The sequence below is a fragment of the Eubalaena glacialis genome, chromosome 6, assembly GCF_028564815.1.
Source record: "Eubalaena glacialis isolate mEubGla1 chromosome 6, mEubGla1.1.hap2.+ XY, whole genome shotgun sequence".
NCBI classification, from domain to species: domain Eukaryota; kingdom Metazoa; phylum Chordata; class Mammalia; order Artiodactyla; family Balaenidae; genus Eubalaena; species Eubalaena glacialis.
The window spans coordinates 105,211,501-105,235,558 of record NC_083721.1 but is presented as its reverse complement, the minus strand read 5'-3'; the positions used below and the strand labels follow the sequence as shown (position 1 = coordinate 105,235,558).

Below are 24,058 nucleotides of genomic sequence, written 5' to 3'. Positions count from 1 at the left end.
ACTTTTATGTGTACTGGGAGACCAGAAAATTTGTGTGACTCCCTTTATTGCAGTGGTCTGGAACGAAATTGTAATCTCTGAGGTATGCCTGTACCTGGACAGCACTAGTGAGGTAATCTGCCTGATAGACCCCACCTTCCCACAAAGGAAGGTGACCTTGCCTGAAATAATCCATTCTTTGCTGGAAACTTCCACTTCCAGTCCCCTGCTGCCTATAAAAGCCTCACATTTTGTACAGCTCCTCGGAGCTCCTTTCTATCTGCTAGATGGGATGCTGCATGATGCATGAATCATTGAATACAGCCAATTAAATCTTTAAATTTACTCCGTTGAATTTTGTGTTTTAACAAGTTCTACAAGACAGTCCATCCTCGCCCCACCCCACCCTTCCCCAGACACACACACTTCAGATGCCAGTCACAAGCCCAGGCTGGTACCTGAGCTTCTGACCAACTGGCTATAAATCAGCGGTTTCCACAACATCCTTCTTGGGTTCAATTAATTTGCTAGAGTAGCTCACAGAACTCAGAGAGACATTTTACTTACTAGATTACTGGTTTGTTAGAAAAGGATATAACTCAGGAACAGCCAGATGGAAGAGATGCATAGGGCACAGTGTGGGGAAAGCGCTCAGAGGTTCCATGCCCTCTCCAGAGTCACCACTCTCCCCAATCTCCATGTGCTCATCAACCTGGAAGCTCTCCAAACCCCATCCTTTTGGGTTCATATGGAGGCTTCATTACATGGGCATGATTGATTGAATCACTGGTCATTGGTCACTGATTCAACCTCCAGCCCTTCTCCCCTCCCTGGAGGTCAGGGGGTGGGATTAAAAGTTCCAACACTCTAATCTCATGGTTGGCTCCATTGTCACCTCATTAACATAAAAGACACATTTATCACTTTCCACACTGATGAAATTCTAAGGGTTTTGGGAGCTGTGAGTCAGGAACTGTGGATGAAGACCAAATAGATATGACAAATATATTTTGGTCATCTGAATGACCAAATATATATTTCTTATAAATCATAATATCTCAAGTACTAAACCAGTTTTCTTTTCTGCATTGATGTGGAGGGGTCTCTGTTTACTGGTAGGACTTTTACTTCCCCAATACATGCAAATGACTTATTTTATGCTTCAGAAGCAAGTCAAGAAAAAGGAGATGTTGACCTATATTGGGGACCATGCTCTAGAAAATAGAGATGGGATCCTTACACAGAAATAAGTTCTCAGGAGCAGAAGTTTGGAGCCAGAGAAGACAAGGAGAAATGTAGTACTGCTCCTCTACTTTCCCTCCCTGCTCCTCACCCCCCAAACATATCTTAACTCCTAGAGCTGTTCAGAGTAACTCTGGGTTTCCAGTTATGAAGTTGGAATCAATTTTATTAGGCTCTTCTTACTTTAACATCTGGGATAGATACATAAACCATTTAATGTTTGACCTAATTGGGATCATCCTGTATAGATTTTTTTCATTTCTACCTTCTTTTTTTTTTTTAAAGGAATATATATGTAACATTCTCCCATGTAAAGGAACATTTTTTAAAACATCAGTTTTGATGACAACATTGAATGGATCCATAAAAATTTACTTAATAATTTTTCTCTTTCCTTTTTTTGCTATTATAGATAATTTTTCAATGAATAGCTCTGTTTTTTGGGTTTTTAAAACTTTTTTTTGGATATGATTTCAAACTCACAGAAAATTTGCAAGAATAGTACAAAGAAAACCCATATACCCTCCACCAGATTCACCTATTATTTAGATCTTGGTTCATTTGCTTTATTGTTTGCTCTTTGTTGGGGGAAAAACTGTTCCTCTACCGCCTCAGAGTGGGGTGGTGGAGGCCTGTGAATTAACTGACAATAGCCAGATTCACAGGAGGAAAGACAAGGCTTATTTACAAACATGTGGGACCACTCATAACAGTTTGTAGAGCAGCTTAATAGAGGAAAAGGTTGGGGGTGGTTAAGGGCTTCAGTGGGAAAGTACGAAAGGTTCCACTGGGCTTTTTCATCCTGGTGCTAATGGGCAGCCTCCTTCCTGGCTGGAAACTCCCCTGGAGGGGAATTTATGGCAGCTGAATTCTCACCTCCTGGTGCTGGGATTCCATTTTCTCCCAAACATGCAACTCCCTTGGAGGGGTGTTAATGGTTGCTGTATTTGGGGGTTGGCGGGCTCTGCTTTAGTCAGATAAGGGCAGCTCAGATAAGATTTCTTTATGCATCTTTTGCGCAAATGTTTCTCATTTAAAGTTATCTTTATGCCATTCTGGTGGGTTATTAGTCCCTTCATCTCTCTATATATCTATATCTTTATATCTATATCAATATCGATATAGATATATTGATATAAACTCATCAAATGTGTATATTTTCTGAACCAATTTTTTCCACCACATTTACCCCTAATACTTCAGTTTGTATGAACTATTTATTTATTTATTTATTTAATTTTCGGCGCTGTGTTGAGTCTTCGTTGCTGCGTGCGGGCTTTCTCTAGTTGTAGTGATCAGGGGCTACTCTTCGTTGCGGTGTGTGGGCTTCTCATTGCGGTGGCTTCTCGTTGCAGAGCACAGGCTCTAGGCGCATGGGCTTCAGTAGTTGTGGCATGCGGCCTTCAGTAGTTGTGGCACACAGCCTTCAGTAGTTGTGGCATGAGGGCTCAGTAGTTGTGGCTCGCAGGCAGTAGAGCGCAGGCTCAGTAGTTGTGGTTCACGGGCTTAGTTGCTCCACGGCATGTGGGATCTTTCTGGACCAGGGCTCGAACCTGTGTCCCCTGCATTGGCAGGCAGATTCTCAACCACTGCGCCACCAGGGAAGCCCTGTATGAACTATTAAAGGACAAACTGAGGCATATTAAAATTTTAAAGAGATTATTTGAGCAAAAATCTATTCCAATCTATTTAGGCAGCACCAAACCGGAAGTGGTAAGGAGCTTTCCACCAACAGGAGCTCAGGGAAAGCTTTTATAGAGAAAAGGCAGAAACAAAGCAAGGAAATTATTTGATTGGCTAGAACTTAAGTTTGCGTTATTTGGAAAAGCCTACTTTGCTTTGGTGATTGGTTGTCCTTTGGTTTTGATTTCTTCACCTTGAAGCATTTACAGGCTTAGGTTTTGGTTTGCTTACACAGGCAAACCCTTTCAGTCTAATGGCTTCCTTGTTTAATTAATTTAACTTTGCAAAGAACAGGGGTATCCCTCTTACATAACCACAGTACTGTTATCAACTTTAGTACACTTAACACTGATATAATTATATTTCCTAAATCTACCATTCACGTTCCAATTTTGTTAATTGAACCAATAATGTATTTATAGCAATTTTATCCTTTCCAGCAGAGGATCCAATCTAGGATCAGGTATCATATAGCAGACCCTTGAATAACATGGGTTTGAACTACATGGGTCCACTTATACAGGGATTTCTTTCACTGGATACATATATAGCAACGGTCCCCAATCTTTTTGGCACCAGTGACTGGTTTTATGGAAGACAATTTTTCCACAGACAGGAGGGCGGGGGATGGTTTCGGGATGATTCAAGAGCATTACATTTATTGTGCACTTTATTTCTATTATTATTACATTGTAATATATAATGAAATAATTATACAACTCACCATAATGCAAAATCAGTGGGAGCCCTGAGCTTGTTTTCACTCACTGATGGGCTTTTGATATGAGTCTGCAAGCAATTGATTTATTATGATCTCTGTGCAGTCAAACCTCTCTGCTAATGATAATCTGTATTTGCAGCCACTCCCCAGTGCTAGCATTACTGCCTCAGCTCCACCTCAGATCATCAGGCATTAGATTCTCATAAGGAGCGCGCAACCTAGATCTCTCGCACACGCAGTTCACAGTAGGGTTCACCCTCCTATGAGAATCTAATGCCGCCGCTGATCTGACAGGAGGTGGAGCTCAGGCGGTAACGCAAGCGATGGGGAGTGGCTGTAAATACAGATGAAGCTTCGCTCGCTCACCCGCCGCTCACCTCCTGCTATGTGGCCCGGTTCCTAACAGGCCATGGACGGGTACCAGTCTGTGCGTGGCCCAGGGGTTGGGGACCCCTGTACTACAATACTACATGATCCGCAGTTGGTTGAATCCAAGGATACTGAACTGCGGATACGCACGGCCGACTGTAAAGTTATACGCAGATCTTCGACTGTGGGGAACGTTGTTCCCCTAACTCCCTCATTGTTCAAGGGTCAACTGTACTTAGTTGTCTCTTTAGTCTCCTTTAATACAGAGCATTTCCTTGGCTTTTCATTGCCTTTTATGACATTGACATTTTGGGAAAAAATAGTCCGTTTTTAAAAAACAAGTAGAATATGTCTTATTTTGAGCTTGTCTAATATTGTCTCATCATTAGTTTCAGATTATGCATCCTGGCTAGAAGAGTACATTAGTGGCATTGCATCCTCAGGAGACCACACCTGGAGGCATGCAATGTGTGTGCCATCTGACCCTCATTTGTGGTGTTAGTTTTCATCTTCTGGTCAAGGTGTTGTTCACATAGTTAGCCGTTTTTTTTTTTCTCTCTTGTTACCAATAGGCAACCTGTGAGAAGAATTATGTGCAGTAGCACACCTTTGGTGGATATCAGAATCTAGTCCTGTTAATTGTCTTTGAGGTTTTGTTATATACCTGTAAACCGGCTGTATCCTGAATTCTTCTAATTTCCTCAAGTATCTGGCTACAGCGCTCCAAACTAACTTCTAATTTCTTCCATCCTTCTGACTTGAAGTCACTAAGAACAAAGGCTGCCCTTTTCTCTGCAAACTGAAGCTGGACAACTTGATATAAACTAAAGAGAAATCACTGCAACAGCTCACGTGTGGACAACCTTTATGCCTACTGCTGTGTGGGCCATGCATAAAGTTCCCTGGAACACCTGACAACATCACCAGAGAGATTCAAACCACAAAATATTCTGCAAGCCCAACATCTTGAAATCACTGGCTGTCCTCAGAACTCAGAAACTGGACTCACAGTCTGCTCTAATCATTAACCTTTGTTTTTATTTTGTTTCCATAGAAATACCTCTTATTAAATACCTGATTGCTTGAACCATATAAGCCTAACTTTGGGAGCCCACCTGTATCACTGCTATAGGGGTTCAGAATTTGTCACCTCAAAATATGCCATGTTAGTATATTGATTATTTTGAACTAACGTTACTTGAGAAACAACTGGTACAAGAAGGACACTCTGACCCTCCTTTGTCTCCCTAAAAGTAGGAGATAAATCTCCCATGAAAGGTACCCTCCCTGTACCAGCAGGGTAGAGGCATTCTTATCAACAGAGAGAGGGAATTTAGGGCCAAGAAGGCTGTGTAAACAAATGTTGCTACTTCATCATTTTACTAACCCAAGCCCAAACCCTCTTGTCTTGTCAATCTTCACAAATTTATTGTTTCTTTGTCTAAAATGTATAAAACCATCCTGCTTTGTTTACTTCTTTGTGGGGCTCCCATATAATTACATTTGTTTAACCTAGAAGGGTAGAGGAGAAATTATTTTTCCTCCCTTACACCGCCTCCTGAAATGAGACACAACTCTTTAACCGAACTGACCTATTCTCAGTACTAAGAGACTGGTTCAGTAAGATGGAGGAATCTACCAACTTCACAAGGGCTGTGAAACTTGGCGGGGAAGTTTCAAAGGCAGGAATGAAAAATAGCAGAATATGCCACACTAAAATATACCTCTTTGGCATAAGGTTTATTTTGAGCTGATTATTTTTTTAAAAAAAGCAGACACAGGAGAAGCTCCAAAAACAGAGTTGAATTTACCCTTTTTTAAGGGAAATCTCCATTGGTTAGGATGTCTCCCTCTCTGTACCAGGAAGCGAAGAATGACTCTAAATCACAAAAGACTCATCCATGAAGAAGGCGCTGGCTTAAATCTGCATAACAACCTTACCCTGTTTACTGTGTCTTTCCTGATAACCTCCCATAACTGCCCCCTCTACTCCCCAAGATCTTTCTTTTGTCTTTAGCTGAAGATAGTATTTAAAGTGATGGCTTGGGCCATTTCGGGGCTTTTTACTCAGTTTTCCTGGATATCTCTCATGTATACATGAGGTATATGTGTTAATAAACTTCTGTGTGTTTTTCGCTTATTAATCTGTCTTTTATTACAGGGGGTCTTATCACAGAACCTAGAAGGGTAGAGGGAAATTTGTTTGAAAAGGGCTTTTTTTGTGGAAAAGAGGAGGATAAAGAAGAATGACAATTAGTTCCAAAGATAATTTCATAATAGTAACAGTTATTAATGCTAGAACTGTTAATGAAAAAGATAGTGTGCGTGTTTCTAAGAGTTCTTTTAATAGGATCATTCACAACTTTCTCTTTAGGGTCAGGAGTAGTTAAAAGGTAATATGACAACATTAAGCAAAATATTAGTTGCTGTTGTTTATTTTTACAAAAGACCAAATGGAGTAAAGACACCCTCTAGTGGACGGTTAGGTCCTTTCTACAATCAAACTGAAAGAACAGAAAATCTATCCACAGTTACATTGCAATTGCGATGTGGAGATTTTGCTTTCTTTCTGAACATAGAATCAATAACAGAATTAAGAAATTAATTCCCTTATGTAAGAAATTAATTCTCATTTATATGTTCTTTTTTAAAATATATTTATTTATTTATTTAATTTATTTATTTTTGGCTGCGTTGGGTCTTCGTTGCTGCGTGCAGGCTTTCTCTAGTTGCCACGTGTGGGCTTTCTCTAGTTGCCACAGCAGGAGCTACTCTTTGTTGCGGTGCGCGGGCTTCTCATTGCGGTGGCTTCTCTTGTTGCAGAGCACAGGCTCTAGGCACGAGGGCTTCAGTAGCTGTGGTGCACGGGCTTAGTTGTTCTGCGTCATGTGGGATCTTCGCGGACCAGAGCTTGAACACGTGTCCCCTGCATTGGCAGGTGGATTCTTAACCACTGTGGCACCAGGGAAGTCCCATATGTTCTTCCTGAATGAATTTTATTTATTTTAATTACTTCTAGGGTACATTATCCTGTAAATAGGAATAACCAAATTGTCATGGTCCAGGAAATCTGTTGTTTTCTATTTTGAAAAAAAGGGTTAGCCACTCTGTATTGACAAATAAATCTACTCTTTCTCACAAGTTTATACAAATAAATATTGACTTGTTCAATAGATAATCTGAATGTGTTATCAAAATTTGCTTTAATTTTATAAAAGAAATTAATATTTGAGAGAGAATAGTTTGCAAAGTTATCAAAAGATCTAATAATAAATATCTAGAAAAATAAGATGTTGACAGAAATGCTTATTTTATGACTTTCAGTGCCAAGGTGCTTGAGAAAGAGAGAAAAGAATGAAGGGACTGAGTGTGTAGACCTGGTGGGGGTGGCGGGCAGGAGATTATACTCTCAGAGTCTAGCCCAGGGTCTTGTTCACAGTGGAAATCAATAAACATTGTTGATTGGAGGTGAGACAAGTTGTTCCCTAACCAACTGAAATAAAATCTGTTCTGGATGAATTGCTAAGATGATTGCGGTGGTAAAATATCTATAAAATGCAAAAATCCATTGTTTCATTGATTTAAAACTGTCCTGTAAGACTTACATGTTGACATTTCCTTGGTTTTGACAAAAGGAACACTGAAATACAATGGTGGAAAGATGGTCTTTTCAACGAATGGTTCTGGGCCTGTTGGATAGCCATCTGGACAAAAAAAATGAATCTTAGCTTCTACCTCACACCATAAAGAAAAATCAATTCCAAGTGGATTGCAGATGTAAATGAGAAAGGTAAAACAGCAAAGCTTCTAGAAGAAAACACAGGCACCTCAGGGACAGCAAATATTTCTCAAACTGGACATGAACAGCACTAACCACAAAGGAAAAGGTTGATAGGTTGTACTAACTGAAAATTAAGTACTTCTCTACATAGGGCTTCCCTGGTGGTGCAGTGGTAAGAATCCGCCTGCCAAGGCAGGGGACATGGGTTCAAGCCCTGGTCCAGGAAGATCCCACATGCCGCGGAGCAACGAAGCCCATGTGCCACAACTACTGAGCCTGCGCTCTAGAGCCCGTGAGCCACAATTACTGAGCCCACGTGCCACAGCTACTGAAGTCCATGTGCCTAGAGCCCATGCTCCGCAACAAGAGAAGCCACCGCAATGAGAAGCCCGCACACCACAACAAAGAGTAGCTCCTGCTCGCGGCAACTAGAGAAAGCCCGCGCGCAGCAACAAAGACCCAATGCAGCCAAAAATAAATAAATCAAATAAATAAATTTAAAAAAGAACTTCTCTACATAAAAAACACCACTAGAAGACATTTGCAATACATATAGTCAATAAAGGACTTTTATCAAGAATACATAAAGAAGGGACTACCCTGGTGGCGCAGTGGTTAAGACTCTGCACTCCCAATGCAGGGGGCCCGGGTTCGATCCCTGGTCAGGGAACTAGATCCCACATGCATGCCGCAACTAAGAGTTCACATACCGCAACTAAGGAGCCCACATGCTGCAACTAAGGAGCCTGCCTGCCGCAACTAAGACCCGGCGCAACCAAATAAATAAATATTTAAAAAAAAGAATACGTAAAGAATTACTACAAATCAATAAGAAAATGAACACAGTAGAAAAATGACCAAAAGACTTAATAGGGACTTTATAAAAAAAAGACATTCTATTGACTGATAAACTTATGAAAATGTGTTCAACTTTCTTAGTCATCAGGGAAAGAGAACTTAAATCACAGTGTGACAGCACTATAACTAACGGTATCCTGGTAAATATTCGACAATTGGCTTTCCAGAGGGTTAAAAAAGTGTGTATGTTTGTGTATCACAAATTGACAAATAATAATAAAATATACAACATAATATATACTCTTTATTGTAAATTCCATATAGCCAATTAATTCTAACAGAATGCTTCTGTTGATTTTTGGTGAACTTCTGTATCCTTATCTACAGTTGTAATTCAACCATGATTTGATAATTTTTTTTAGCTATTCACAAGATATCAACTACAAACATGACACTTTTAAGCTTAATCTGCATTATTAACGTTTCCCCCATCCCTATCTTAAGTCTATGTAAATCATCAGAACAATAAATCAAGCTCTGATTAGTAGCACTTCCCAGTTTCCAGAGTGTAAATACTCCACTGTGGTCAATTTCAAACTACCTAGAGGATATTGCTGAAGAGATGCATATAGTATTATGCACTATATAGTATTTCCACCATACAGATACAATTACTGTGAATAACCTTAATAGCATAGATGATAGTCAAATGTAGTAAAATAATTAAGAGGTGGTGAATTTTGAATACTTATTATTTTTGTTTTAATATAACATTTATATTTATGTAAGTTAATTTTTTAATAATGGTTGTGTTTAATAACGAGCTCTTAAAATTACTACAAATTTAACCTTTGGCCCCTGAGAGCCGATCTGAGCCAACTCCAACAAAGGTGAACACAAGGTAGGTTCACCTTTGAACCTACCAGAAGGAAAAGATAGCCAATACCATATGAGGCCCTATGACCTGACAATTCCTAGATATATCCCCAACAGAAATGAACACATATGTTCACCAAAGACATGTACAAGAATGTTCACAGCAGTACTATTCATAGTAGCCCTGAACAAAAAGCAACCCCAAAGTCCATCAGCAGTAGTGCAGATAAGTAAATCATACTATATTCAATGAGAATGAACAGACTATTGTTACATGTGCCAGCATGGATGAATTTCATAAATGTAATGTTGAGTGAAGTAAGCCAGACCCAAAGGTATACATGCTGTTTGTTTCCATTTATATAAAGTTCAAAAACAGACAAAAGTAGTCTACAGTGTCAAATCAGGAGAGTGGCTTCCTCTTGGGGTCAGGGCACAAGGGAGACAACTGGGGTTCTGGTTATGTTCTTTTTCTCAGCTGGCACTGTTTCCACAGGTGTGTCCGGTTTGTGAAAATTCATTAAACTGTACAGCTTAAGATCTGTGTGATTTTCTGTGGATGTTGCATTTCAGAGTTTAAAACATTTTTTTAAAACCCAGTCCCTAGATTTAAAAAAGTAAAACTGACCTAACTGATAAGTCCAAGGTAAAATTAGGTTGGCTAATTTAATTATCCATAACCGAAGGAGTAGGGGAGTAGAAACCAGAAGGTTAAGTCATGGAGTCCCATTGTCTCACCATGAGACCCTGTGAAAGGATTTTTATTCCTTTTGTGACTCAATCCTTTCTACTACAAAACAGCAGTGGCTTACAAAAACCGGAAAATTACTGAAAGACAGAGCTTACCAAATCTCTATACTAACCTTAAAAATAGCTAAACTCTTTATGAAGCTGGATTATGTCAGAGAGTAATATATCCAAAAAAAATCTACATTGTCCTTAAAAATATGACTCTAATGTTGAGAGTGATATAGCCTTTTAAAGGGTTTTCAAAGACATAATAACCTTGTTCATTTTTTTCCTTTGGCCTGGATCCACAGAGAGAAAACAGCTGCAATCTAATAAAATAAAAAAGAAAGGAGTACTTCCCAGTAAAAGATACAGGTAAATGGTTAAATGAATATTGGAAATGGAGTGAGGGCTCCATCAGCCATAAACCCAGTGGAAGGCAAGGAGCAGCCCTCTGCTGAGTACAAGTTAATTTAACATTATATGTTGCAGATAAATATGTTTGCCAGAGATTATTAATCCCTATAGATCTATACCTAGATCTTCAAATTATTATCAAATTACTTTTGAAGGTTTTCTCCTTCCATATATAGCGTATCAAAATATTACATACAAAAAGACATTACACTCTGTTGCTACATAAAGACCCTCCTTCTAGAAGTTTTACTGCTATAGCACATTTCACATTTCATAAATTTTCATGCCTCTTTTGCCCTAGACTTTCCTTTCTATGTGAGTTACTTAGCAGAACTTAGTTTAAGAATACGTGATATGTCTAAAAGAGTAATCGTTTTAGATGGATGTGATAGAAAGAGATCCTTTCTTGAAGGTTCGTTCCTGTGAGCCTTACACTTTGTTCAAGGATAAGAACCATCACTAGAGCATCAGTTTCACCATAAATCTACCCATCTCCTTTGAAAAGAGTCTATAATCAGCAATCAAAGATCTTAGAATTATTCTAGACATTTGGCTCTGCACACACACCGACTTGACAGATGTGAATAATAGGCTCAGACTGACTGGACAACCAGAAGAAGACAACATTTGGGTAAATCAAACAAAGTTTACATATTTAAAGGTGCAGCATGAAGTCAGAGCAGGTAGGCCGTGCAGTAGATAGATCAGCTCTCATTTCCTATTAATGGACAGAAGTCCTTTCACTTGAGGACCCCTCAAAGGGGCCACACCAGCAGATACACAGTTGGGGGTGGTAAGTTTGAGCAAATGAGGCTCACATCAGACCTTGCAAAGATCAGCTGCCTCCTTCAGACCTAGTCTTGCATACATGGTGCTAAAGCAGTCCAAGATGTGGTCTTGGTCTTGCCTGGGTACACACTGGAGACAACTGCACCCTGGCCAGGTGTACTGCATCTATCAGGGAGTCATAGTACACACCCCAGGTTTGCAGGAGTACATAGGGCTCCATTGGGCTGTATATAATCCTGAATTCCATGCTATGGAGCTAGAGTAAGGATCTGTCACCCATATGGCCCTGGGAGTCATGCTAACGTACCCTTGGGCCAGTTTTAGGATCTAATCTACAAGTCCAGACTTATGGTGACAAGGAATCATGAGATTGAAGAAGGAAAAAAAGACTGCAAAATATATGCCCCAACCATAGACGGTCCAATTATGTAGTCACTAAGCATTGTAAGACAACTCTTCTACATCATAATATTTTACATGTGTTTTTATGTTGCTTATTTGTTTTTGCCTTCTAAACCTACGCATTGAGATATGAGAAGGTTTCTATCTAGCCATCCTTCATCATCTGGGGGCATCCTTTCAACAGGTGGAACACCCTTTTGCTTTGGGTGGTGTCCTTCCTTTCAACTCAGTTTTGAATGATAGGATGCCAAATTGCAGCGTCGCAATGAAATCCCTGAAATCTGGGCTTAATCCATGACATTTTAATTAGGGAAGAATTACTAGATGTTACACGTCTCTGCCTAAAGCTTAATCTACCTTAACTGCTCCTTCATGCTGAAACCCTTACTCACCCTGGATCATTCTGCTGAGGCAGAGAGCTGATTTAGATCAGGAGCCAGGCTCAAACCCTGGCTTTACCATCTACTGGGCTTGTGATCTTCAGTAAGTCCCATAGACCTCTAGTTTTGCTGTCCTCATCAGTGAAGTGGGATTTAATCTACCTCATGAGTTTGTAGCGACAGTTCAGAGAATGTTTGTAACCTTGCCTTGAACGGTGCTTGACAGTCTGTGCTCAATAAATATAAATTGAGTCTAAATCTGACAGTTCAGTATTTGAAATATCTCACGTGTAAAAATTCTTTATTGTCTATAATTTTTACTGACATGCATGGGTTTTACTGAAAAGTCTTTAATTTCAGCAATAAAATAATTGCTAGGATTTTAGAGGATGAGTTTGTTGTGCTCTGAACAGACATTAAAGTGCTTGCAGCTAAAAGCATTTCCTTGTATGTGAACTTAAGGCTTGCGACTACATGCCAAGCAACTCACGAATCAATATAATATTCTGGGCCACCACTTACCCTCTTGGAAGCTTCTTCAGAAAATTAGTAAGTGTAACCAAGAATTTGTTGAACTCAAGTAAATTTTCACTGAGCTGTTTGATTGCTCAGTCTTTTAGACGGATTAAAGGTTATTAGAGAGGGGGCCGTGCTTGACAGTGCTGCTGATGGACGAGGAAGCAATAAGCCTGCACAGTAATGAAGAGAAGGAAAATCATGCCATAGTGGGATTAAGATTTTAATTGGTTTCTCAAGGCACTTGCAGACTCTATTCAGGAGCTAATTCTGAATTTTAAAAGAATATTGAAAGAGTGCAATCATGACCATTTAGGGCTTTCTGTTTTACATTTATAAATATTAATTGAATGCATCACCACTGTCTAAAAATAGCCCAATAAACATTTACCAAGAACATCTGGCTATTAGACTTCTTAATGCATCCAACTATGTTAATTTTGGCAATGAATGTGCAAATTGCTAAGCTTGTTTAGGGATTCTAAACTTGGAAGGGGCAAAGGTTGGGGAGTAGGAGGTAGTTCTTTGAAAATTAGCAAGAAAGGGACTGGACTGTAGCGGTCAGTGGCTCAAACTCTGACTCAACCTCTAGTTACTGCCCCATCTCCTTCATCTGCCCACATGATCTAGGCTCTGCTGATTACAGGTGCCAGCTCTGAACTTCTGAGTTAATGATGCAAAGAATCAGGACTGCAGGAAACCTTATGGTAGCCACACAGAGTTCCTAGGGAAGCAGGGACTGAGGTTCTAGCAGCAGTAGCTGTGTCTGCAGGGCAGGCTGCAGTGTGTATCCTGTGGGAGTGATGTCTGTGTGGTTTTGACTGGATGAGTTGGCTCTGCTGTGTGATTTTGGGTGGTGTTCCTGGCTGCATGACTCTGAGTCTTGTCCTTCACCTTCCTTTCGATTCTGAGGCCTACCAAGAGCATGTCACAAATTCCCTTTTGCTAACTAAGCCACAGTCAGTTTCTCATGCTTGTATTTAAGAATATTATACGATAAAGCAATTCATTCAATTTTTTAAAAGCCAACGTTAGACATTGTCAAAAATTCCCATGCATTGGATTTGCTGTAGTACACCACTTTGAGTCCTCCCTTATAAATTATAAGCTCCTGGGAATTCCCGGGCGGTCCAGTGGTTTGGACTCCGCTCTGTCACTGCCATGGCCCGGGTTCAATCCCTGGTCAGGGAACTAAGATCCCACAAGCCACACGGTATGGCTAAATAAATAAATAAATAAATAAATAGTAAGCTTCTTCATAAATAAAGTGGGAGAAGAGAAAATATGAACAGAATTCACACAAGTTGGGTTTCTTCATTTTCCCCCTCATTATCAAAGTAATACATCATCCTATCTTTTTAAAACAGTATTTTTAACAGAGTAATAATTATAAAGGAATTCTTTAACAAACTTATAGGATCAAAGAAAAGGCAAAGGTCAGGGGGAAAATGGCTGGGTCATAGGGCACATCTAGTTTGCCTGAGTCCTTGACATACCATGCTGACAGGAAAATGCATATTCCATAATGTTTAGAACAATGGGGTAGCCTGGTGAGAAAGACAAAGGAGGATTTTCCCTTTCCTTCTTTTAACACATGCCAATTAGTAAATGTTGTTTACTTTGGGCAAAACATTGTGCTAGCAATCTGAAGAAACTCAAAAAGTATGAATCACCTGACTGCCCTTCAAGGAAACTTATTCATTCACTCATTCATTCATTCATTCATCTTTCAAATGTTTATTAGACTCTCCTGTATTAGACCTGATGGATATAAAGGCCTACAAGGTATAGTCCTTGTCTATTGAGGCTTATGGTTAATAGGTATAATCATCCACATGACTAGAGACCTGTGTGGCCTTGTGACACACAGGCACCTATTAGATATATTTATATATATATATATATATATTTTTAGCTTATTTATTTTTGGTTAACATTTTAAGCATGTACAACCAATTACCATAACCTGTGGTGTTTTTTTGAAATTGATATTCATTGCATATCTTGAGTTTACAGATTTAAGCAGTATATAATCAGAAAAGTTATAAATAAACTCGGATTATACAGGCAAAGGTATGTTCCCAAAGGTGACACGTACAAGTACATTATTAAAAGCAGGCATCTAAAATTGTGACTGAGCTCTTTTTAAAATGCAGAAATGTAAAATTACACTCTTTTTTAAAATGAAGAGATTATCTATACACTTTAAAAATCAAATGTGGCTTATATCAGAGACGATGACAGCTATAGGATTGCACTCATCAAAGCCAATTACCTAAGATTTTTCTTGTTACCTAAACAATAGCAATGGCATTAGAAGAAAATTACACCTGCATCTTAATTGCCAATCTAGCATTAAGCTAGTTCTGCAAAAAGGTAATGCAACCGAAAGACTTCCTCCAAATTAAAAATCTGCTAGGCCCAGATTAAATTATGGAATGTTGCAGATGAAAAATAAAGATACAATTGGATTACTGAATGGAATAAGAAATTGCTGACATTTCTCTGAACCTTGGAACTACTAAATTTCATTTCTTTAAATATTTCCATTATTTTTTCTTAGTGGTGTGAGTTATCTCAAATCGCTTACAAAGTTATTTTCTACAAAGCACTTTTGTTTGCTGCTGTTCAGATAGAACAAAAACTCTTCTGCATTAACTTAACAATATATGTATATTTGTTACAAGATTTTATCATGATGGATATCTAATAGTTTTTCCATTAAAACAAAACAGTAAAATATTTTTGTTCCATTAGCACTGCATCTTAAAAATGTTAACATTAAATACAAAGAACCATTATCTTATTTGGCTATTAGATATTGAGTTGGAAAAACCTACAGTTCTGTGTTTCTCCTTTACTCTCACACTACTGCCACACTCATAACACTTCTGACACTTCCGGTCACCAAATGTTTGCGGTTTTTTCCCCCACACCAAGCAATTCTCCAGGAAACCAGCTGGGTTTATGATTTAATTGAATTCTGGCACTGTCTACCTGGAGATAGAGTCAGATTCCACAGGTTAAGGGTTCAATCCCACAAAACAGCTCCCGTCCCACTTCAGATGTCAGTTTCAAGTACTAGGTCCCTAGGTTACCGACTTCTATCTGACTTGGCTACAAATAGGAGGTTCTCACAGCTCCCTCTTTGGGTATTATTAATTTGCAAAAGTGGCTCACAGAACTCAAGGAAACACGTTTACCAGTTTATTAAAGCTATAATAGAGGATACAGGTGAATAGCCAGATGAAGATACATAGGGTGAAACCTGGGAGGGTCCTGAGCACAGGAGCTTCTGTCCCCATGAAGTGGGGTGTGTCAACCTCCCGGTATGGTATGTGGGTGTTCACCCACCTGGAAGCTCTGTGAACCCCTAACTATTGGCATTTTATGGAGGCTTCCTCACATAGGGATGGTCAATTATTAACTCCATTTCCATTCCCTCTCCCCTCTCTGGAGGATGGGTGGTGAGGTTGAAAATTCCAAAATGCTGGTCATGGCTTGGTCTTTCAGATGACCACCCTTCACGCAGGAGCCAGCCAGAAGCCTCCCCAGAGTCTCCTGAATGGAATGAAAGATGCTCCCAGTGTTCTTACCACTTAGGAATTTACAAGGGTTTTAGAAGCCCTGGGTCAGGGATTGGAGATGAAGACCAAATATACATTTCTTATTATAAATCACAATATCACAGATATATTTTAAATCTCTTACTAGAGGGAAAGGCTATGAAGAAAATGCAGAATTTCTTGAAGTTTAAAGGTTGAAGAACCCCCAAAGGCAAAATCCAATCAAGTGGTTTAGCAGCCTAGAAGGAGGTTAAAGACACTTAAATATCTTAAGACCTGAGTCAGAATGGGCTTCCTCTCTTTCTAGGTATTGTACTGATGACAAATTGAAATTATAGTGGAGGGATCACAGTTCAGGTATACAAAAATGGGGTTGGGCGGCCATGGAGATTCTGGTCTCAGACATGTCCCTGAACCACTGAGAACTGAACATTCTTTAAACTGTACCAGATCCAAGGACACAACCAGCTGTATTCAGAACAATACCTACCAAGTGCAACTTTATGTTCTCAAGGTCTCCCCTTATAACTATGAAACCATTTCAGACCCCAAACATTCCTTACTTAACAATCACCCTTACTTCTTGCTAGCTCCAATTATAATTCTTGATAAACAACTCATGTAATTAACTGTAACCTCGTGGTTTTTGCCTTTATAAGCCTCTCCCATTTTGTAGACTGGTGGAACACAATTCAAGTGCTTCTTGGATCTGTGTCTCCTGGGATGCAGTCCTAACAAACCCCAAATGAACACCTTTTTATTTCAATCAGGTCTCCATTTCATAGGATTGTTGTGAAAATTAAACAGTGAGTGTCAGGTGTCTGGCTTATAGGAGGTAACTTAAATACTTACTCATTTTTCTTTTCTCTAGGAGCTTAAGATCTAGTTGGGATGATAAGCTGTAAACCCCTGAAGAGGTAAAGAAAAATCCAAGATTTAAGCCACAATTCACATGCAGTGAGGAGGCTGGAGAAGATGATTTTTAATGTCATGTCCAGCTCTAAACATCGATTATTCTATGACAGCTGTATGAGAAGTGTCATGGGGCAGTGCATGATGAATTGGCAGTTGGGAGGTGCAGACAGTAAGTGCTATGAGGTCAAAGAAGGGAGCAACTGCCTTGGGCTGGGATGGTTTAGGAAGACTATTAAAAAATTCTGAGCTGTCTGAGCTAGAACAAAAGTCCAACTCAATTAGGAGAGTGACTGGCAAGGGTCTGTTTATAATACAAATTTAGCCCAAGCTGAGGAGAATAAGAAACATAAAATATTGTAGAGAAAGAAGAAAGGAAAAGGCAGTATCAGCAATTTGGTTTCTGAAACACACAGAGAATATAAAGCAGCTATCCTGTTTTTCATCCTTATAATAGTCTTATAATAGGTGAAGTGTATCAGCCCTGCTGAGAATCTCCTGAGTGAGGAATCTGTTAGAAGTGCGTTTGGTTACAAATAATAGAAAACCTGGCCAATGGTGGCTTACACAAATAAAGTGTTTTTGTTTTTGTTTTTTTTCTCCTTCAAGAGAAAGAACTCCAGGGTTGGTGCCACCACATAATAACACAGCCAAGACACAGGCTCTTTCTAGCTCTTTTCTGCCTCACCATACTTTGCTTGATAGCATTTGCCCTTATTGCTCTTTGCCTTATGGTCAGGAGATGGCTGCTGTGCCTCCAGGCATCACATTTGCATTCCAGACAAGAGGCAGACAAAAGAGCAAAGGAGCAAAGAGTGAGGGCAAAATGGCTTACCCACTGAGTCTGTGCCTTTTTATTAAGAAAGCTAAAGTTTTCTGGAAGATTGCCCAATAGATTTCTCCTTGTAACCTGCTGGCCAAAACTGTGTCTTGTGGTTGTTCCTAGTGGTAAACAGACTGGGGAGAAGGGGAATGTGGATGGGGTTAAGTCAGCCAACTGACGATGAAGAAAAAAGTGTTGAAGCCTTGTGAAAAAAAATTACTACAAATTCAATTTTCTTAGTCGTTATCAGGTTATTCAAACTATCTACTTCATTTTGTGTGAGTTGTGGTAGTTTGTGCTTTTTGAGGAATTGGTCTATTACACCTAAGTTTTCAAATTTCTGTGTGGAAATTTTTTCGTAGTATTCCCTTATCAATATCCAACTATTTCCCAGCTGTCTAACTCTTCAAGATATTCAGAAACATTGTATATGTCATCGATTTTTACTTTCTTGTAGAGATCTCTCTCAGAGCCATCTGACTGCTCCAATCCAGATGAAGCTCCCTTTGTGTAGCATATAACTATCCCCTTGGGATTTTGCTTAACTTTTCTCATGTTTCCTGAGTCCTATGTCTTCCTTTTTCTTGGTTTACATCTGTCAGTAACTTCCTCAGAAGGGTGAAACTAAGAATATCTTTATTCAATCCTCACACTTTATTGACAGTTTGGCCTAGGATAGAATTCAAGGTTGGAAATAATTTTTCTTCAAAATTTTCAAAGTATTTCTTCATTGCCTTCTTGTTTCTGGTGTTGCTGTTGAGAAGTCTGAAGGTATTCTGATCTTGATCCTCTGTATGTGACCTGCTTTTTTCTACTTGGAAACTTCAAGGATCTTTTCATCACTAGTGTTGTAAGCCTCATGATAATGATCTCTGGTGTGTACCAGTTTTTTCCATTTTGATGAGAATATGGTGGATTCTTTCAATCTGTACATTCTTGTCCTTATGTTCTGCAAAAATATTTCCTGTATTATTTCTTCAATAATAATAATTTTATAGTAATTTGGGAAGTTTATTAGGAGGTCATGGTTCAATTAACTGAAAAGTATCCTAAAGTAAATCAGCTACAGAGCCAGACATTTTAGAAATTGCTTTTTTCTGACATCCAAATTTGCTTACCTACACTTCCTGTACATCCTTGGCAACTCCCCTGAAACTCAACTTCAGATGCTATAAAATACTGACATAGGCAAAGTAAGTTTATTTCTAAACAGTTTTGGCAGGAAAATTCTCCCCATCACCTCCAGACAAGTACAGTTTTGAATGTCTTTTCCATTCTTGCTACAGGAGTGAAATAAAAAACAGAGCACCAAGCATCTTTGAGATCATCTGAGAGGAAGAAGTGAGCAGGCTTTTAGGACCAATGAGACACTGACATGGTAGCAAGTACTGAAAAGAAGGATCAGAGCAAAAATGTCAGTTTCATATCCCCCAATTCTTAGTTCGTTGGGACCCAGTGCATATAAAGTTTTATTTTTTATTTTTTAATTTTTATTGGGGTATAGTTGATTTACAATGTTGTGTTACTTTCTGCTGTACAGCAAAGTGAATCAGTTATACATATGCATATATCAACTCTTTTTTAGATTCTTTTCCATATAGGTCATTATAGAGTACTGAACTCTACTGTGCTATACAGTAGTCCTTATTAGTTATCTATTTTATATATAGTAGTTTTATTGTTGAAAGTTATTTTGGTGCATCTAAATTTGTTCATGTTTTTTTCTTTGTTCATCTTCTCTTTTATAATACCTATAAAATTTATTTTTGTAAAGTATTTCCTCATCTACTACTATAGTAGTTCATTCCCATCACTAACATCTAAAGCGAGAAGTCAGTGATTACATCTTTGAAAAACTACAGTAGAACATTACAAATTTAATCTCCGATATTTTGCAGTTTGCAAAAGTGGGGAAATTTCTCGAGTACTATTATAGTAATTTTATTATTTTATTTTTTCTGTTTTATTTACTGGGATTCTATGTGAGAGTTTATTTGTATTTTTAAAACTTTTTAAGTATAATACACATGCAGACATGCACGGATGTTATAGGTGAATGAATTTCACAAAATGAACACTCAAATTTCATTTTGTTCATAATTTCTTTATCTGTAAATTAAGAGTGAAGCAAGATCACAAGTGTGATGTTTCAAATTCTATACATTGGATGTATCAAATACTAACCATTCCTTGCCATTTAACTCCATTGCTGTTAAGGAGCTTCACCTGAGAATAACATAACTCTGTCCATAACAGCTTTTTATAGTTTACTAAGCACTTCTTTTTGCAGCTTACTAACATTTCTACATACCTTATCTCAATCATTTCTCACAATACTTTATGAGGGACAGATTATCACATAGTTTTAGAAAGAAGGAACCAACAAGGGCCTACTGTATAGCACAGGGAACTATACTCAATATCTTATAATAACCTTTTCCATTATAATGGAAAAGAATCTGAAGAAGAATACATATATATATATATGTTTATATATGAATAACTGAATCACTTTGCTGTCCACCTGAAACTAACACAAAATTGTAAATCAACTACAATATATTTCAATAAAAATTAAAAAAAAAAAAAAAGAAGGAAACTAAGGCTCAGAGAGGTGAAGCAACCCCTTGGGGGCAGAGGGTCTATAAGTCGCAAGTCATGGACATGAAGCAAGGCCCTGAGAGTCCAGGTCTAGTATCAATCTATAGATAAACTGCTTTTGCGTGGTGCATCCCAGATCCCCTTTCAGGAATGAAGGACTTATTCCTCTGAAAGACTTATTCCTTATTCCTGCTGCTGGCAGAAAGCTCTGAGTCTCAACCACTTCTGGGACTGTCTTGGCTGAAGAGGGAAACCTGACCTGAGGTTACGCCTCCTTCCTTGAGTGGTCACATCCAATGACTCATCAATGAACAAGGGCCCAGCCCCCTCTAGAAAACTCTCAAGTCATCTCAGCTTCAGAACTTCCGGCATTATGGCTGGTGAGGCCTCCATCAGACTGCAAGGCACCTTGGCTTCTCCCTCTACCCACTTGTGGTTCCCTTCCTTCCTTTGCACAGGTGTTGATTCTAAGCATACTCCCTAATAAACCTCTCCTGCGCTAATCTCCAACCAATGAGATCTTGATTTCCCACACGCGCTATCACATTTGATGGTGTGAAAAAAACCACACTCTGCATGTTTAAGTTCTGTGTAGAATTTCAGTGATTAACAGATATGAATGGAGCATTTACTACTTGCTAGGTATTGAAGATATTTAAAATTAATAAAACTCTACTTTTAAAACACTTATTCAGTCTGTCTTCAAGAAAGTTATGTTGTAATCTAAAACAAAACAGATGAAAATCAATATTTATATTTACCTTAATTGCTTGAGAAAGAGATTTTATGGATTCTGATCTAAACTTTTTTTTTTTTAATGAGTTTGTGGATGATGAATCTGGTGAACCTGTAACTTCCTAGGAGGTCTGAATTTAAGTTTGTAAAAACAAATGAAGGCTAAGATTCGAATAAGGACAGATATCCTGAATGTAAGGACTATGATACAAGAGAACACATTTTTTCAAGGTGAGATTTGAGGATTAAATAAAAAGTGCAAAATGAGTTTCTCTCAGGTGTAATTTGCCTATATTATCCCACTGTGAGACCAGTCCTAGCAAGGTCATCCTGGTTTGTGGCAGACATTTAACAGCAAGCACTTACTTCTCACATCTGGAGATCTTAGTACTGAGGGGTGGGAAGTGGGAGGAGAGATATAGGTATGTATTTCATTTATCAAAAGCCTGTGAATCAACTATACTCCAAAAAGAAAAATAAGCCTGTGGCCTTTCTGCATTAACCAGAGAGGGGTCCATAGGGTGGCATTGTTCTGGGCTCCCCCTTGTAACTTACAGGGAAAATTTCACAATAACCGGAGCCCTTGATGGCCTGCAAATGAAGGAGGAGGATATCCTCAAATCCCTCACAGCAGAGCCCACTTAGGTGGCACCAACCTGACTTCCAAATGGAACAGCACATCTACAAAGGAAAAGTGATGGCGTTACCTTATAAATCTGAAGAGAACCCTGGAGAAGCTTCTGCCAGCAGCTCGTGCCATTGTCGACATTGGAAACCCAGCAGATGCCAGTGTCATACCCTCCAGGAATGCTGGCCAGCGATCTGTGCTGAAGTTTGCTGCTGCCACGGGAGCCTCTCTATTGCAGGTGCTCCAACCACTCCTGGCAGCTTCACTAACCGGATCCAGGCAGCCTTCCGCTGTGTGTTGTGCGGTTATCAGGGGTGACCACCAGCCTCACAGAGGCGTCTTATGGTAACCCGCCTACCGTTGCTCCATGTCACACAGACTCTCCCCCTGCGCTGTGTGGACACTGCCATCCCTGCAGCGCGAGGGCAGCTCCCGGCGGGTCTGATGTGGTGGTGCTGGCCTGGGGATTGTGCGCCTGCGCGGCTCCGTCTCAGGTGCGCGCTCGTGGGAGGTCAGGTCCCATCTCTGCTTCTACAGGAAGAGACTGAAAAGGAAGAGCAGGCGGCTGCTGAAAAGGCTGAGACCCTGGAGGAATTTCGGGGTGAATGAGCCGCTCCAGGTCCCAAACTTATTGCTACTCAACCCGAAGTTGCAGACGGGTCTGAAGGCGCAGGTGGCCTCAGCACCTTCCAGCAGCATCTCCTAAAGGACCGCGGCGAGCAGCCAGCCTCTGAAGGCCGGTCTGCAGCTGCCGCTGCTCAGACCACTAAATGGGGAGAAACAACCACGTGGTCTCAAAGCTGCTCTTCCACAGACTCAAACAGAAGATGGAAATAAGGTCGATGGAAAATAAAGTTTCTTTGAAAAAAACGAAAAAAAGCCCACGAATAGGAATAGCTGACCTGAGCCTCAGAAGGGCTGGCAGCCTGGTATGGTGGTACATGTACACAGAGTTAGACAAACTGTTGTTCAGGTCCTGATTCTGCCACTTACTTGCTACAGAACTCTCAGCAAATTACCTAGTTTTTTGGAATATCAGCCTCATCTGTAAAACATAAGCTCCATAAGGGCAGGGACCATGTCTGTGTTGATCCAGTGCCTAACAAGACTGGCACTGTGGCACTTGGTGCCAAATCAAACAGGGTATGGAAGGAGTGTATTGAGAAAGAAAAAAGGAACAGCCCCTGACATTCAGAAGCTGGCCTGTACTCACAGGTAGGCCAGCAAGGAAGATTAGTTCTGCAGGACCTGCCAGTTGGTTTGAAAGGCTGCGTGCTTAGGAATGTGACAGGTTATGTCAGGGTCAGATCCTGAAGGGTCTTTTTTCTATACAGAGAAACTGGAAATAATCCAGAGTGGAGACCATTGAAGGATTAAAAGCAGGGGAGAGTAACAAAATCAAATTTGCATTTTAGAAGGATGGATTGGAGTGTGGAAATAAGGAGAAGGAATGGGAGACTACTTAAGTACCCTACGCAAGAAATGGGAGGCCTTCTTTAATGACCTATAAGGCGACCTTGCTTATTCCTTGAAATTTGGGGTGAGAAGACAGAAAAAGAAAATGGTTGCACTCTTCAAATATTTGAAATTCTGTCATAAGAAAGAGTGATTAGACTCTTTCTGAGCTGCTCTAGGATCAAGGTATAAAATCATAAGGAAATATTAAGTGCACTATGGGGAAGCACATTCTAATAATTAGAGTGGTCTGAAAATAACACAGACTTCTTCACAAATAATTATTTCTTACATTTCTTTCTTTCATCTATTCAACAAGTATTCCTTGGAGCAGTTAGGATGTGGCAGGCATTAGGCATATAACGGTGAACAAACTAGACAAAGGCACTGCCCTCGATGGAGGTTACTCTAATTTTTGTCCAATGTGGTACCGTTTATAGATAACTTTTATATAATCATTTAACCAAGAAGCAAGCTCCCAATAGGGGTATCTGAAAAGTGGCTCTGAGTGAACTCTGGCCAAGAAGATAGGGAAGGACGATAACCAAATAGAAGAGTTGTAAAGTCTGTGTGAGTCTCAGGCGCCATAGGACGAGAGAGCCAGAGAGCCCGCTGCCTTCTCTCCCTGATCTTTTCCACCAGCCTTTTCCGCCCCG

General features: G+C 39.6%; 1 pseudogene; it reads left to right on the top strand.

Moving 5' to 3' along the window:
- Window positions 1-4,034: 4,034 nt before the first annotated feature.
- Window positions 4,035-22,556, top strand: LOC133093023 (small ribosomal subunit protein uS2-like; annotated as a pseudogene).
- Window positions 22,557-24,058: the final 1,502 nt, after the last annotated feature.